The 17,915-nt window shown below is 45.2% G+C and overlaps 1 protein-coding gene across 1 annotated transcript in view; it reads right to left on the bottom strand.

Annotated features, from left to right (window-relative positions):
- The window catches only part of TMEM50A (transmembrane protein 50A), a 113,182-nt gene extending 95,712 nt beyond the window's left edge, over positions 1-17,470 (bottom strand). Inside the window, exon 1 of the mRNA XM_069622700.1 lies at positions 17,281-17,470. The gene's annotated coding sequence lies outside the window, so the exon portion shown is untranslated. The remainder of the gene's footprint in view (positions 1-17,280) is intronic.
- Positions 17,471-17,915: the final 445 nt, after the last annotated feature.

Here is a 17,915-nt window from a genome sequence, read left to right as displayed (position 1 = left end):
CCAAGGGGAGCCAATGGAGGACAAATCCCAGAGTGGGGTGCATAGCCGCCAGGGGGGCCCATAGGTGGCAGTGCTGAGGGGAGGGGCGGGTGCCGACTGGGAGAAAGCCCTGATAACCTGTGCGATTCATGAGGACCAGGTCGCCAATCTCAGCGGCAGTGGGGTGATTAGCAGGGAAGGGATAGAGGGAAAAAGGTAGAGAAAAGCAGAGTTTTGAGGAGTTTCCGGAACCTAAGGATGTATGTCTGAGAGGGGCAGGGAGGCTGTTCCAAAGGGAGGCACCAGCCGAGGAGAGAAACCTGCCCCCCCCCCGCCCCCCCACTCTCAGCTTGGAGAAGCGTTTCACAAGCAGAGAGTTGGAATTAGAGGAGCAGAGGGCTCTAGCAGGGGTGTATTTAGGGAGGGAAAGTTGGAGATAGCGTGGTCCAAGGCTCCAGAAAGCCTTGTTGTGGATGATGCAGAGGATCTTGAATTTGATCCTTGCGGCCACTGGGAGCTAGTGGAGAGATTCAAAGGCTGGAGAGATACGGACACTGGGCTTCAGTCCAGGGATTAGTCTTGCAGCCCTATTCTGGATTAGCTGAAGGGGGCGCACAGAAGAAAGGGGGAGATTGAGCAATAAACATTTGCGTTAGTCCAGCCTAGAGAGGGCCAGAGCTCTGGAGAAATTGAGCTTCTGGCGGAGGTGAGGAAAATAAGAATACATCCAAGAAGGTGAAGCTGGAAGTGGGCTCCCTTGGAAGAGGACCCTGAGGTTTTTGGGAGTAGGGGGAAAAGAAGTGTGACCAGAGGGTAGAGGGGAAATAGGGTGCAGGTGTCCCAATCAGAAGGATCTCCGTCTTACTGGCATTAAGACGGATCATTAGCTGCACACCATGCCTGGATGGCGGTCAGAAATGAGAGAGGAGAAAGAAGTAGTAGAGGGAAGTTTGAAGGAAAGCTGTGCGTCATCATCATAAAACTGGAAAGGAGGAGATCAGGTGAGCAAGAGGGGCAAGATAAACAGTCAAGAACCACAGCGATACGATAGAGCCCTGAGGGACACCGCAGGTAGAGAGTGTAGTGGTGGAGGAGAAAGGGCCCAGCTGCAACTGGGAGGGCTGGTTAGTGAGGTATGAGGTGAATCAATCCAGTGCCAGGTCTGTGATGCCAAAGGTATCACAGAGTCATTTTATGAGGATAGAATGGTTGACTGTGTCAAAGGCAGAGGTGAGATCCAGGAGAATGAGAACAGCAGGAGAGTTAAGAGTCAGGATTTGTGAGCATGTCTTCACAGGTGTTCAGAAGAGCAGTTTCTGTGCCTCTGGATGTCTGGAATCCAGATTGATGGTCATTGAGGCAGCCAACAAGTTCAATGTGAAGGGTCAGTTGGGGGAGGACCAGTTTCTCCAAGAGTTTGCCCATGATCGGGGTAGAGGAGATAGGCCAATAGTAATCCTGGCAAGAAGGGTCTGCAGATAGCTTTTTAAGAGAGGGTGCACAGTGGAGTGCTTGAGGGATAGAAGGAAAGAGGCAGTGGCAAAGGAGTGGTTGCAGAAGTCGGCAAGAGCCGGGGCGAGAGAAGAGATGTTGTCCTTAATGGTTCTAGAGGCACAGGTGGGGGGTCACCTGTTTGGAGGAGACCTTCATAGAGCGGTCAGCTTTAGAGAACTTATCAGGTGCTTTAGGCAGGATGAAGGAGAGAGGGGGGTGGAAGGAGAGGATCCATGGGAGGCAAAGTGGCAGTTGCAGGAGTAGAGATGAGGGGGGGGGAAGAGACAGAGGACAGGATGTCCTGAATTTTAGATGTGAAGTGGGAGGCGAGAGCAGTGCAGAGAGCCTGGGCGGGAAGGCGAAAGGTAGAAACTGCAGTTGGGTTGGCAAGTTCCTTGCAGATTTTGAAAAGTTCAGCCGTGTTGTTAGTGGCTCCAGAGATACAGGCTTGGATATGGGCCCTCTACTTGGAGCAGATAGAGAAGTGATATGAACTTTGGAACAGGCAACAGGCCAGTTTGTCAGAGGATGAGCCTGATTTCTGCCACTTCCATTCGGCAACTCTGCAGTTCCGTTTTAGAGATACTAGATTGGAGTCATACCGGCCGTTGCACTGGAGGGAGGTTTCAGATAGATCCTCATGACAGAGGCAAGGATATTGAGGGCGTTAGAGATGGAGAAGTGCAGATTAGCAAGGACAGAGTCAAAAGGGCGAGTCAAAGGCAGAGGAGGAAGAGGGGGGGGGGAAATCAAGGGGAGGCAAAAGCAGCGACTGAAATTCGCTTCATCGGTCGAATGATGGTTAAGGAGGCTGGCAGTACTGGGGGCGGGGGGGCTCAGATACAGGGCAAAGGGGCCCAACCGGTAGGAGAGAGTGGTCAGACCAGGAGAGGGGGTGGTGACCTGGTTAGAGATTAGGTCTGTCGCTAGAGATGAGGGAATCCAGAGTGTGTCCGGCTGAGTAGGTCAGACCGCCGGAAGGAAGAATAGAGAGAGTGAGGGAGTCACCGAGGACACAAAACTGTGAGGTGGCTGATTCAAGGGAGTCAAGGTAGATATTGAAATCACCAAGGAGGAGGGGTAGAGAGGGAGGAGACAAGGTCAATCTATTCAGAGCTATAACATACTATTAGCTTAATAGTAGGGCTCCCTGCTCTGTAGAGAGCTTTGTACTTTGGTGTGTGTACCGGATGGAATTAACGTTATGAATACGGGTTCAGCAGCAGACTGTTGGATGATCGGAAAATGTGTCAAGTGCAGTGTGTGGTTTATACAAGGGAGCCCTGCATCACATGGGAGACTCAGGTCAATCCCTCTTCATTCTGATGGAGAAGTTACAGGGTTGCAGGGGAGATGCAGGTAGGCAACCATTTGTATTACCTGCTGCTTTAATAGCAAGCTGAAAAGGTACGCGTGATCATTTCTTGCAGGTGAAAGAATAGTTACTTGAATTAGCTGACAGAAAATAGGGAAGGTGGTCAGTGACAACTCAATAACAGCCATCCACTCTTCTACGGTCACCCTGCTTGGCTGCCAATCCCCAAAGCCACAGCATCCCCTTTAGGATAAGAGATGGTTCCTCCCCGCTTCGTGAAACACAGAAATAAATCCTAAACTCCATCTTTTATCCTCCTCTCATTGACCACTTGGAACAAACTTCTGAAACCTGTGTTATATAAAACTGCCTCAACACCAGGTTGTTGTGGTGGGGAAATGAGAGAAGTATCATGCGAGATGTTGCTTGGGGCCCTTAAGAGATTAGGGGGTAGTCCACTAGGATGAACAATAAGGTATTCTGGCCTCTACCGCGATCGTCTTCCTTGCCCACCACGGCAAAACAGCCAGACAGAAAAAGTTCCAGGACATATCATGTCATATACTTAATGAGGTCTAGTGCATTATGGAAAATGTAATCACAGAGGGAAGAAGCAAGCAGTCCGTTAAGTGGTGGGGGTACCTTGGTATGGGACGGTAAAACACAGCATGGTATGCAAGTAATGATGCCTGCAAGTCTGTATCTAGCAAACAAGGTGTAGCGGGCATACAAGGGCTATACATGCCATAGAAAGCTGTTCCTGGAGATGTCACAATAAATCTAGGTACTAGATACAAATAGATTGCTACACCCATAATATGTCAGCAGTAATTGGTCCTTTGAAGCTGCATACCAGTCATGTGATGGTCGAACTTAACCATACAAAGTTTCCCCTACATGCTCAAAGTTGCTAGCTACAGTCCAGGCATATAAAGTCGCTCTTCCCCATCAGTTATCCACATGCCACTTCTTGCTTGCCAAGAGTCAATCATCACTTGCAATTGGCAAGTGCACAGTTTGGAGGCCTGCATGTAAGACTGCCAATGGCAATAAATACAACCAGACAGACTTTGTTAATGCTAGACATAACCGGTCAAGTCAAACATGAATGCAAGAATGTGGGCCCTGCCCAAACACTGACACAGCTTAAATGATGGAAATCTGGCTACTGAGATTCCTTTGCATTGCAGCTAGTGAAGGAGAAATAATATTTGTTCCATGATCCCATGTGAATGCTGTCCCGGTTTAGTACTGAGGGGCACTGCAAAAGTTATGCGCTGTTCCAAATACACCAGATCTCTGCTCCCTACTCCTCTTACCAATTATAGCCAACAGGGTACGGAATTGAGTTGAGCTGGGAGCTAGTTAGGCCCTGCTTGTAGTCTAGAAGAGCCTGGTAACATGGCACCAGCAGCTACCAGGAGCTGCTTTTGGCTCCCAGGTCAACGGATGTAGAACAAACATTCCTATGTGAATTTCACTCTGTCCGTTTGGGACAATCTATGAATAACCATTAGGACACATCCAGTGCTCCAGATAAGATTCTGAAGTGGGAGTATGTTACTCCCCATTTTTTAAAGTTGGGAGTAAAAAGTTAAGTCCCATTCCCAGTGGGAGCATTTAATAAACGAGTAACAATATGTAAAACAGAAATGCTTTTTTAAGAATAATTTTTTTGCATCAGGTTATTCATGCACATGAAAAGGTAAATGTGTACATCTTCATATTACGAAGTAATAATAGTAGAACTTCTTCCTGTGGCACTACATGCATTAATGGTGCAAACATATCCATGGCGCTGTGTGGATGAAAGCAGGGGACAAGCATGCTCGGATGTGCCCGTTTCCCCCATTTTATTTTTTGGGAGTATCTGCCTATTTTTAATCGAGTAAAAGTGGTGGATACACCCCCTTATCTTTTACACAGGGCTAGCCACATCTACCCTACTTTTAATGCATAAGGGGACCATGTACACAAAATTGACAAAATGGTATTTTTGCATCACGTGCAAGCTAGATTTGCGGAACGCTATGTACTTACTTGCTCTTTGTCCAGCCCTGGTAGCTCCTGGCCACTGGTAAATCCCGGATACCCAGGAGCTGCTTTTAGCTCCTGCTTATTTTGAAGAATCCTGTGGATACCTCACTAAACCCTGCCTACAGTCTCCTCCAAGGTGGCCAAGAGAGGGCCGACGCTTCCTGATCCCAATCCTGGGGGTGGTGTACTGCAGGATGATCAGCTGGGTGGAGACAAACCCCAGGGTAGTGGGGAGATTTCGTGGGATGAAACACAGTATTTTTCCTCTAACATGGAGACTCTTACCACTATACCAGAAGAGGTTATGGCTTACAGTCATTTTAAAGTCTCTCAACCTCCTATGGAATCTAAGGTGGTAAACCCTAAGGTTGTAACACCAAAGCATATTTTACCAAAGGAAAGAATTATTTTGGTTCCTAAAATCAAATGCCCTCCTCAATACCAAAGGTACACTACAAGGAATGTCAGAAATGTTGTCTTCTCTAAATCATTTTCTTCTAGCAAAGTTAAAACCTGCAGCCCCTGTGTTATTTACTAAGAGAATTAAATCTACCCATGAAAATACTGACGAAGTAGAAAAACCTGACTTTTTCTGAAGCAAACTACATGTCCCAGAATTCTATAGGGACTGAGACGAGGAAGTGGGCTAAAGAAGCATGTAGATGTGGATACGCAATTAGGCCTAACAGCCTTTGCAAGCGTCAGGCAATCGAAAACAATGGCTCACACCTGAAGCCAATTGCCAAACCTGTGCGGCATAAAAGGCTGCAGTAGGAGAAGCGAGAAGGAACGAGGTTGAGCAGGAGCCTGATGGCTGGCAGCAGTAGTAGTAGTAGTAGAGGAGTATGAGGCTGACAATTCACAAGGAAGTGTTATCACAGAAAGGACGCTGGAACATGGCGACAGCAGATTTCACCTGCAAGCTCTGAGGGGGTACTGTGGTCTCAAACCCTGCATTGCTGTAGTGCCACTGAGGAAGATGTGTGGAAAGTGGAGCTTTCACCAGGTGTGCCATTTGGCAGCGATTGCAGAGCCGTGACCGAGCTGAGGCCTGTAGCAGAAGGCACGACGAGGGACTGAGGAGCAAAGGAGACTCCCAATTGGCATGGCCGGACCAGAAACACCCGTGACTGCAGAAGGGTGTGGGTCCCAAGAGTGTCCGAAGTAGAAGTAGCAGTTCAGGAAGTCAGGAAAGTCAAGGAGCCTGCAACCGCAGTGTTCCTGGAGCCAGCGAGTGAAGCTCAGCATTCAGGTTCACACAGCAAGCCTTGCCGGTAACTGCTCCCAGCTCAGAAGTAACTTGCGTAGGTTCAAAAGTGAGTATAATTCATTCGTCGTTAATAATGAAAATTTTACTGGAGCACTATTAGTGAGAGAAATAGTGTTCACGCAAGACGAAAACCCTATTATTTCCATTGTTGAACTATTTACTGTTGCTGGAGTGGTCGCGTGTCTCAAGAAAACACCTGTTAAAACACCATTCTGAAAAACTAGCATTGACTTTCACTAGTCTAACAAGTGAATGCAGCATCAATGCTGGGACGCGTGTGGCCAATATTATTTCCCTAAAGGAGTCTGAAACAGTCTACGCGATATTAAATAAGAAATACTATCATTGGTATCTAAGGTTAAAGATCTACCTTTAAGAGTGGTTGCGTGTGCTTAAATCAGTTTTTCCTTTGAAGACTGAACCATGTAGTATTCAGAACACTCATTCTTCAAATCCCGAAGTTGTTGTACTAACTAGTAGAACAAGTATTACCCAAGCCAAGAGGATAACCCTGTCCATAGTGAAATCAATCCTATTAAGATCTATACAACGGATCTGCAAGGTTGTTGAAGATCCAGTGTCCTCTGATACAAGTGTGCCATTGTTACCTGAAGCTAGAAGAGTGGCAACACAGTTTCAGGGTTATTACAGGAACCAAGAAGGTGTGAAAGGTGGGGGCAGGGGGCTGGGTGCTTGTAAAAGAGGATTGTAGAAGGTGATAATCTGTAATTCTGAAGACTGCTGAAGTTGAGAGTCAGTCTTGGAGCAGAGGAAGGTTTTCCTTGTGGCCGACAGAAGAGGCAAAGAGGTTGCCCTTTTCTTGGAGTATAGAAAACAAGAGTGCCTTGCCTATCTGTAGAGGTCGAAGTGTCTTGTCTTTATATGCCTAGCAATTCTGACGTATAAAGTTGTAGAAGAAGAAACAGAAGTACCTGAACTGTCGTAGTGTATAAAATGTCAGTGGATGTCACATTGAAGTTGGTTGAAGTAATAGCATACTGTTGAACAAACAAGACTGTTCCCACGGTAACAGTGGTAGAAGGGTAAGACTGTTCCCACGGTAACAGTGGTAGAAGGGTAGTTTTCAAGAGGAAAACAACAACCCAAAGAGAGGTAACCTGATAATTATACCAAATGTAATTCTGAGGTCTTCATCAATTATAATGCAACCCGTTACCCTAATCTTTGAACTGTGGCAATTCATCTTGCAAGGAAGACATCCAGGACTACCATTGGTGCGATTTTCTTGGCTGAAATGGGAAGGGGTTCTTTTCAACTGAAAGCTGAAGAAGTGTTAGCAGTGGATTGTTTAATGAACTTTTGTGTGGACTTGAAACTCTTAAGAACTGGTTCAAGACTTTTCTTTTCCTTTGAACATTTAGAGAATGGACTTTGGAAAACCAAGGGGGGGGAAGGGTGATCACCCAGGACAGGAGAATCTCATCCAAAATACTGGTTAAATATTGTTCATTTTTTTATGTTGTTTTATCATTTCCTTTGAATGTTTTGTTGTTTAATGTGAGGGCCAGTTTGTTTAGGTCAGGAGTTATTCACTTAGCCTTTACACCAGGTAGGGAAATCCGGGATTTAGTAGGAATAGCAAGGATTAATTTGCCAAATGTTTCTTTAATAAAATACCTTATCTTGAGAAAAATACAAGCAGTCGTCTGCCTCGCTTTACTGACCCCTCACCTTATCCATATTTTATTTCGCCCCCTGCACATCCATCCAGACATAAGATGGTCTTTTGCCAGCACTGTAACAAGGTATCAGGCATTTTGCAACCAGTTCCTAATAAAACATGGATAGTAACCTGCACCCATCCAATCAAAGCATACCAGCACTCCTCACTCGAATGTGAACACCCCAGGTCTTAATGTAAGCACCCCGGGTCTTCCCCACCACTGTAACGCAAATGCATCTGGTAGGTTATACCCCTCTCCCCTTAGAAACGTATGGTGCCCCCGAGACCACTCATGCCAACATAATTGGACTGCTGCCATCCCTTCCCCATGCTCAAGCCAAACATTACCGATGCCATGAGGTTCTCTCCCCATTGTCAGGGACGCCTGCAGAGAAAGGCCAACTGTGGTGTTGGAGAACATATATTACAATGGTCGGTGCTCTTTGTTCCTAGGCACCAAAGCATCCTTCATGTGGCCTTCTTATCCCTGAACAAATAGTGAAAACCTCTTGCAAACAGAGAATGAGGAAGTACTGTGTGGGATGGTGGATCCTTCAAGAGGTGTACATAAATGTAGATTTGGTGCAAATGTAAGGGGTGGGGGGGTTCTGGGAGTTTCTCTCTACCGGCCTGTATCCTGGGCTTGAGTCTCAAACAGAGTCTTTAGCTCACCATCCTTTCACAGAAGAGAAATGTCCACTGCATATCAGTCTTTGTCCTGCCCACCATCCTTTCACAGAAGAGAAATGTCCACTGCATATCAGTCTTTGTCCTGCCCAAGGGCAGTCCAGCACCAAAATGCCAGGCAATTCTCTTCTGAACAAGAATACCAACAGTATCCCCAGACACGTGTTTCGGCCTGGTTGCTATTTGGTGCAAATGCCAGAATCCATTCAGATAAGTTCTATTTCCAGCTTATTGTTTGAGCGAAATAAAATGTTAAATAAGCATTAGTAATGCCAATAGGTTTGGCCCGTTTTTAGGGTGTGTTGTGTAATATATATATGGGTGTATTGGTGCAAAGTTTGGGCTGAGGATGTTGATATGTGGGGAATACATGAGTGGTTGTATAAGTCCAGAGGTAAACATTTCAAGTGGCAAACTACTAGTCAGGCATAAAAAGATCACAGGCTGCCTCAATTATCCCAATACACATTGTACAACATGTCTTACTCGCAAAAATTCAATTAGCTCTACTGCAAGTGTTCAGACATGTATGAGTGGATTAACTAAATCGAAGTAATGTTTATAAGCACCAATCATCCATGCACATTCACATATGTATATTCCTTGGGTGCAATATCATCCATTGTGAGGTCATATTTGGCGGATAGGTGAACTGCAGCCTCTCAAATCCGATTCATCATTGTGTGCCATTTTTTCTATTGCTGCATGAATAGGCTAAGAAAGGACTTTCAGCCATTACACTACAGTTGCGTTGCTATTCACCATACACATAAAAACAGTGGTTCATGCAAAGTATTAGGACTGAAGTGAAACGGGACACTGCTCAGGAGAGGAGCTGGAGAGAGGGGTGGGGAAATACAAGAACGAGTGTTCTGTTTCTGGAGCTCAGAGTCATTGAATTCGCTAATCTCCCAACAATGACTCATGGGGGCGGAGCAAATACACATGACAGGGAGCACAAACGGAGGCTTGGTTAGCCTCTGGGTTCTACTGTACAGATACAAAGCCTGGGAGAGCCTGTCACAAAAAGCAAAAACAAAGGTTGGAAGAGCCCGTGACATTAAGCAAAAACAAAAGGCTAGGAGAGCCACCCTTACCACACTAAACAAAACAAAAGGCTGGGAGAGCCCGTCACAAAAAGCAAAACCAAAAGGCTGGGAGAGCCCGTCACAAAAAGCAAAACCAAAAGGCTGGGAGAGCCCGTCACAAAAAGCAACAGCAAAGGCTGGGAGAGCCCGTCACAAAAAGCAACAACAAAGGATGGGAGAGCCCGTCACAAAAAGCAACAACAAAGGATGGGAGAGCCCGTCACAAAAAGCAACAACAAAGGATGGGAGAGCCACCCTTACCACACTAAACAAAAACAAAAGGCTGGGAGAGCCTGTCACAAAAAGCAAAAACAAAAGGCTGGGAGAGGCCGTCACAAAAAGCAACAGCAAAGGCTGGGAGAGCCTGTCACAAAAAGCAAAAACAAAAGGCTGGGAGAGCCTGTCACAAAAAGCAACAACAAAGGATGGGAGAGCCGCCCTTACCACACTAAACAAAAACAAAGCCTGGGAGAGCCCGTCACAAAAAGCAAAAACAAAAGGCTGGGAGAGCCCGTCACAAAAAGCAAAAACAAAAGGCTGGGAGAGCCCGTCACAAAAAGCAACAACAAAGGCTGGGAGAGCATGTCACATTAAGCAAAAACAAAGGTTAGCAGAGCCTCCGTCTCACACGAAGCAAAAGCAGGACAAGGCTCAGTCACATTCAGTTTACTGATCTCTTAAGGCTATAGCATGTGAGTTTAGGCACTACTCGTGTCAATTTAACTTTATCTCTTAAGCTCAAAGTTAACCATTGCGAAGACCAGTGTTCCCTGCAACTTTCTTTATCCATATTAAAGTACACACATTTCTCGGCTGTGTGCAGGATTAGGTCAACGAAAAATATGAACCGTGAAAAATAAACGCCCACTTCTGGAGGGAAGTTTTTGGTTGGTGTGTGATCTGGTGGGGCCAATTCAAGAAATAGTTTGAAATGTATTTGTATTTTATTTATTTATTTTTTACATTTGTAAAGTGCACTAGTAGCCCTGGGGCATCGAGGCGCTGGTCCAAGGAAATGTAGTAGTTCTATACTACAGAAAATGCTCCTGGTTATAATGGGCATAGGCGTTAAGATCGGCGTCATGATCGCTTTGTGGAAGGCTAGGTGAGATATTATTCCTCTAAGGTGAGGAGGTAGCGAGTTCCAGTGGGAGGCAACAATGAAGGGGAAGCTGGAGCCTCTGGCGCGTGTTAAAATGTAGCGCTCAATCAGAGATCCAGTGAAATGTTCTCACCAAGAAAGATCTTATAGATCGAGCTTGCTTACATTGGGTTCAGGTCCCTTTGCCAACATAGGATTATTCTATGTTTCTCCCTCTTACTCCTTCTGTAAATAAGGTGTACCGCATGGGTTTCCAAGAAGAGTGATACAGCACGTATATACAACTGACTTTCAAACTCTCCTTTGTATCAAGGACGAAAGAAATAGAAATATGATCATGTCAGAAAGGGAGCCCATACAGACCGGTTCAAAGCAAAGCACCCCAAACCTCCTAAGGCTTCTATGCTGAGCCCAAGCTCCAACCTCATGAATCAGGGCTTTGATTTACTAACACATATAGACAGGGATCGCTCTGTTCAGAAAGTACTGAAATAGCATATGGGCCACGGCTCTGTACATTGTTGGACAAAGAGTCAGACTCCTCTCGGGGGAGATGGCAGCCAAGGTAGGGATTAAGCAGCACATCTGAATGCCCACCACCCTTACCAAAATATCTGAAGGAGAAAGAAAAGTCAGGTTTTAATGACTGAGAAGCAGGGCGTAATCTGGACTTGAGCGTCTTAATGCCAGATGTCCAAAGACATTTTGGTGTTTGCAGATAAGTATTCAAACAGAATACTCAATTGTATTTTAAATTGAAATCACCACATGCTCTATTCAAAAGAACCCATTTGTTTCTGGTTCTTCATAAATACTAACTGAAGCTTCCTCGAGAAATCCTCCCCACCCCCCAAACCCCAACAAGGTTTACTTCATGTATGCATTTTTGAAGAGGTAATCATTTGTAAATAGTTTGTTAAAAATTAAATAAAACAGTGTTTCCTATGAATATAACACTGTCTGTGCCTGTTCTGAGATGTGGAAGATGGAAGTATTCAGGCCTGTCCTTTAAAAGCAGTAAACTGGGGAAGCAACTGGTGATGGCGAATGGCGCATTCACGTTTTCCATGAGGCGGAGGCGGGGCACGAGCAGCAAATTAGATCATGGATGGTGTGTTGCCAAGTTATTTATTGTGTGGAAGGAGGCAACGTTATTTATTGTGTGCAAGGAGGCTGGGGTGAGACACAGAATGGAGGGCATTTAGACACAAGCTTACAAAGAGTTTCATCTGCACTGCCACATCAGCCTAGCACTAAATCTAAGATTAAAACCTACGAAACTCCTCATAATCTTTGCTAAACTTCATCCATTGAGAAACCCCAGCAAAGAGCGAGGGTGAGTTTCCAAAAGGCTGCAGGCAAGCAAAGACCCTGGCTTGGGATATCTGCCTAATAATACCTTGCAAAGCCATTCTTCTACACATGGTCAGAGGAACTTGTGCATCACTGAATCAGTTCATTTAAAGAAAAGATAAATGTTTTTACTTTCAAGACCTTTCTCTCTACTGTGCGTCATTGTGCCACTGCATCTCCCTAGTACAAGAGAGCCTGTCGCAGCTATAAAGCAGTCTCAACCAACCTCGTCCCCCTTTCACCCCCCAATATATTTTACACCATGAATTCTCTCTCTATAGTTGAAGGAAAAATGGTGCAATAGGCCCAGAATTTTAAAAAGGAGAGAAAGACTTCCAAGGATCATGACCAGTAGATTTCGTTCACCCTGTAAAAAAAATCCAAATTGATGCGTTAATGTGAGGTCAGAAGCCTTCTCTGCAATGCTCATCAACAAGCCAAGTCTGCTTCCTCAAAGTAAAATATTAAAAAGGCCAGTGGGCACTCCCCCCATTGACCAAAACAATTTTCAAGAAAAGGCCAAGCTAGTTTTTCACCAATCGGTCAAGGATGTGGCCTACAGAAGGGCAGGTCGGACTTTACAGTGACCAATATAGGTTCTCTGTGGGTTTTAACAGGGCAGTTACTCAGGCACTCGTCCTTCTTCCTTTCTCATGAGCAGACAGAACGGAAACCTATGTTCCTGTAGACAATAAACAGACACTGCTTGAACCACCGAGTTGCAGAAGAACTGGATAAATAGAGTAGAGCGGCAACCACTACCTGTTGGTGTCATTAAAGTGTCTCAGCGAGATTCCAGCTTAGAGATATCACTTCTCATTTGGCTGCAATTCTTTAAACGGACCATAGCAGCACTTTTCAAAAATGACTAATGCACTTTTAGTAAGACATATCCAACACTTCAGTGGAGCTGCCATCATTCTGGCATGACAGGACTGTTCAGCAGAGCTGCAATAGCATGCATGCACATCCTCACATGGGTGCATGCATTACATGTATTGCAACAGTACCAAAACGTCTCACCGGGGCTGCACTACAGGGACAGAGACTACACTACACTTCAGGTTTGCTATACTTTTGACTAGTTGGTAGAGACTTAAGCAGGGCAGCACTACCGTAAATAGTACACTACTGTCATTAATGCGAGTCTCCTCTGAGAAGCCAGGATCTGAATGGGCAAATCTTTTCTCTTAGATCATGACCAGATGTAAGGCACACCGATGGTGCCCAGGTGGCCTGTTCCATGCACTGCTTAACCCACATTAAACACCAAACTATCAAATACAAGTGTGTGGCTGATATGTGCATTGCTCTTATAGGGCTATACCCAAGACAAACTATGGTCAAATACACTTTGCTTCTTCCACTACTGCACTGTATAATCATTCCAGACTGGTTTTTGTTATCAAATGCCTGTTCACTTCTGTCTGCTTTCCCGCCAGGTGCTCGGACTCCCAACGAGCAGTCCAGTCAGTGCTCCAGATACGATGATGAAGTGGGTTTATTTTACTCCCCATTATTTAAAGCTGGAAGTAAAAGTATTTCCTAGGAGTCAAAAAGTAAATCTCATTCTCAATGGGAGTATTTTAGAAGCGAGTAAAAAATATATAAAACAGAAATGTTTTTGTAATAGCCCCTACCTAGTCATGCACATTAAAATATAAATGTTTAATTCTAGGACAGGTAGTTACTTTAGTGGAACTATGTCTAGTACGGGTCCAAACATAGCCATGAAGCTGCGTGGGGAAAAGCAGGGGGACAGACTCTAATTTGTCTGTTTACTATTTTTACACTCCCATTTTCTTTTTTGGTAGTATTTGCCTTTTTTTAATGGAGTAAAAGCGGTAGATACACATATTATCCATAGGACTGCGTCTTACCATACAAATCGTACCTGGGAACCGGTTCAATGGTGCAATAGGAAAAGACAAAGAGGGCCCACCTTCACCATAACGGCCGCCAACCTCTAAAGCACCATGCCTAGAAAATGCAGCGTTCCGGGGGACTGCTTGAGCTTTTGAATACTGTTGAGAACATGGTTCTTTTCCAAACTTGAATGTAGCTAAATAGACTGAGGGAGGAGTTATATTGCGGGATACTGACCTGATCCAGGAGGGCCATACGTTGTGGAAGGGCCAGTAGCCTAAGCGAGAACGTCCCCTCCCAAGGTCAATAAGGCTATTAGCTCTTAGTGGTAATAGCAATATATGAATTGGAGTTGCAGTGCTGAAGTATAAAAGGTTATTTTATTTGTGAGTAAATTACATAAACACAATGAATTAGCAACTTAATTGTGGTTTAATAAAAAGTGATTACTTACAAAAGGTAAACATTTCAATTGTTAGTTTGGTTGAACTGACACTTATATAACATGAGCATGCATTGGATATAAAGGACCTAGCTCAAAATTGGATGTTGCCTGTCATTTGTAAGGGCAGTGAAAAACATATGCTCCCAAAGTCTTGGAAGACATTTTGCTGAGATATAACATGCGTGTTTCCTGAATGCAGAGAAATGTTCTCCATTGCTCCCAGGTCTGCTTCTGAAGCCAAAATGTTTGGAATGCTGTCAATATCAGTAGAAACTGACTGCATTCCGTGAGTTTTAATTGGCCAGGAGTCAAAGAAACACAGATATGCTAATAAGGAACATGGGAAGACTGCTACCCTGCGTGCAGGTGAAAGGGTAGGAAAACACGGATACATCCTCCTAGCACTAAGAAACGCAATGACATGAACATGGCTGCGTACACGGGATAGACAGAACATGTGCCCAGACATTCCACTTACAATCCTTGAACACAAACATTCCATCCACCTGAAGGAAAGAAGAAACTCAAGACAGCAAACCTTCAAGGGCGAAACATGTTTGGGGATGCTTGTGGTCTCGTGCCGAAGGGATGTGGCCTAGCAGTTCGGGCTGGACTGCCCCTTTTGGGGTGGGGCCAAGCCTGATTTGCATATGGTCTTTCCCTTCTGTAATGGCTTGGCAGGCGAAGAACGGTGGTCTGGAGGGTTGCCCAGAGCATTGCCAGTGGTTAAGATTAAGTCTAAACCTTCCAGCCATCAGCTCTTTGTTTTTGCTATGTCACCCCGAGTGGGACGGGTATGCCCAGACGTGGGTCCCGTGCCTGCTGAGGCCTAGAGACCCAAGCTACTCCTCACTGATGAGCCTCAACAAGGGTGAAACATGTTTGGGGATGCTTGTGGTCTCGTGCAGAGGGATGTGGCCTAGCAGTTCAGGCTGGACTGCCCCTTTTGGGGTGGGGGCCAAGCCTGATTTGCATGTGGTCTTTCCCTTCTGTAATGGCTTGGCAGGTGAAGAACGGTGGTCTGGAGGGTTGCGGAGAGCATTGCCAGTGGTTAAGATTAAGTCTAAACCTTCCAGCCATCACCTCTTTGTTTTTGCGCACTACACAAGACACAATTCAGCACTTCATATGCTTGTATACTTGAATGGGAAAGTTGAACAAAGTGAGCCCTGTGCACACAACACATGGGTCACTTGCCATCTATACAGAGAGAGCTAAAGTGGGATGGTGGGTCTGGATTCTTGCGCTAGCCTAAGTAATCATCAATTATATAAACATAAGAAATTTGGAACAATAAGGAATGTTAATAGTTATTTCTTGTCAATTTGTGTTGACAGTCAAACATTTCAGTCCTTCAGCAAACATGTGTTTCGACAAGTTGTCTTTCCTGCGAAAGCCGACAAGGAATCTAAAAAGGGACATACTGCTTCCCATTAGGGATATATAACTGTTACACAGCTGCTGCACACTTGAAAATGTCGGCATAACTGTTCAGCGAGTGAACTACAACAGATCTTAGAAACCAACTACTTAAAAGAGAGTCTAAAACCAGACCATCCAGGTCGCTCAAGAACTCAACATTGCCTTGACAAAGTCAACTTGTGGGAACACGTGTTGGCTGAAGGACTGAAATGTTTGACTGTCAAGAAAAATGTACAACACAACTATTAAAATGTATTATTGTTCCAAATTAGTTATGTTTACTTAATTGGTGATTACCTAGGCTATCGCAACAATCCAGACCCACCATCACACTTTCACCGATTACCTTTGGGGTTGGGAGTAGAGCCTCAGGGCTCTGGGTGTGCAGCAAGCCAGATCATAAGTCAGATCGTGAAGCGCCCTACTAGTCGGATCGACTCAAGCCATTAGAACCTATACAGACTGAAGCAGACAGCTGAATTTCCACGTGAATTGGAGATACTTAGCAGAAAATACAAAAAAGTCAGAAATCAAAAGTCTCTGCTATAAATGAATACATCGTGGTTAGGGTTCCCATTCTGCACATCAATAATGATGTACTGGCGCGTTGTGAAGAAATCGTTTTTATATGCGAGCATGGGGGAAAAGAACACACAAGAGCAAGATGCACGTTTTCCTCCGATCTTTTTCGGGTCCACGAGACACGTGAAAATACCAAGGTAAAGTATCAGCAAATATGATATCAACATAAATCCACATAAAGAACGGGTGGAGAAGTGTAATATTTGGACTCTCCCCTCACCCGCCCCCCATACTGCTAGGGCACATACACTAGAGCTTTCACTACGTTCCACGTCGGGCGTGAGCATCCGACGCAACACATCTTTCTAGTCTGCATCTTTGGACAGAGCACTGCGTCTTGTTGGACGATATTTCTGTTCCTACTAACCTAGCATTCTGAAACGGAACTTTAATTCATTTGTTTCCCATTTTAAATGCAGGGCTGCAAGTCCCTGAGTGCAGTGAAAACATGGAATGACGAGCTCTACAAACACCTGACTTCAAACAACATGGCTGAATAGGCCATCCAAAGCTAGATGTATTCTTTGCATTCTGGTTTTGCCTTTTTAAACACGGAATTACAGTTTCAAGCCTGCAATGGGATAAAACAGATGGAATTGCTCAAACGGTCCTGATTTCGGAAGAATGTGGATTGCCTGTAATGGGCTTTAAATTGCATTCTGGGACTTGTATTTTTTTCTTATTGTGTTAAACCGTAATAGAGGACTGCAAGTGCTGGTCAGCAAATAAAACATAGCCCATATTGCGTGTATTAATCAGCGTTGACCTCGCTCGCACCCCTAGTAGCCCAGAACATCTTTTTAGCGCCGTGGGCCGATCCACAATGTGCTGAATGCAGAACACAAAGGCTACAGCGCAATCACGCTTTTAGTACTTTTCACCGCCAGTACTTCCCTAATAATCTGTGCGGCTCTGATGGCCTCGCCGGCCTCTTTTCCTTTCATTTCTATTCTTACCTGGAAGGCGCTGCTTCCGTGGGAACTGCTTTTTGATAACAAGAGTCCCTTTTTGTTTTGTTTCCTTCTCGCTTCCGATCCCAGTGGCAGGTCACAAGACGGAGCGTGACGGCCCAGAGCCGCTGATTGGCAGCTGAGAAAAAGAAACGCCCCCAAGCACCATCCCATTGGCGTTGGTACCTTGGATCCTGGGAGTCTATGGTCCAATGGTGCAGAGTTAAGGGTCAGACCCGGAAGTCGGGAAGAAATTAAAGAAGGCCCGCTCCTGTCATAGGGCAGCTGAGCAATAACTGCAGCGCCCCATATGGTACTGTTTATAGCAGATAAAACAGTGCCACAGAAGAAACGTCAACACAACATTACCACACTGAAACACCCGTCCATGCATGGAACAAGCATTGGCAATGCCAACAGTTTGGGCTTTTCTGTAGGCATGGTAAAGGCCATTACCAGGCACTGCTGCAGTGCTCTTAACTGGCCATCAATGATGGTAGCAGCTGCAAAATTATTCAAGTACCTGGGCATGTAATAGCAGAGCCTGGCAAATGCAGAGTACTTATTAACAGGCCTTCAGTGGACACATGTTGAGCTTATAAATCCAGTAGCTAAAGGCAGACCTGGTTAAGACATTTTCG

Source organism: Ambystoma mexicanum, chromosome 11 (genome assembly GCF_040938575.1).
Source record: "Ambystoma mexicanum isolate Mex_15411 chromosome 11, UKY_AmexF1_1, whole genome shotgun sequence".
In the NCBI taxonomy this organism is placed as follows: Eukaryota; Metazoa; Chordata; class Amphibia; order Caudata; family Ambystomatidae; genus Ambystoma; species Ambystoma mexicanum.
This window is presented reverse-complemented; position numbering and strand designations above follow the sequence as displayed.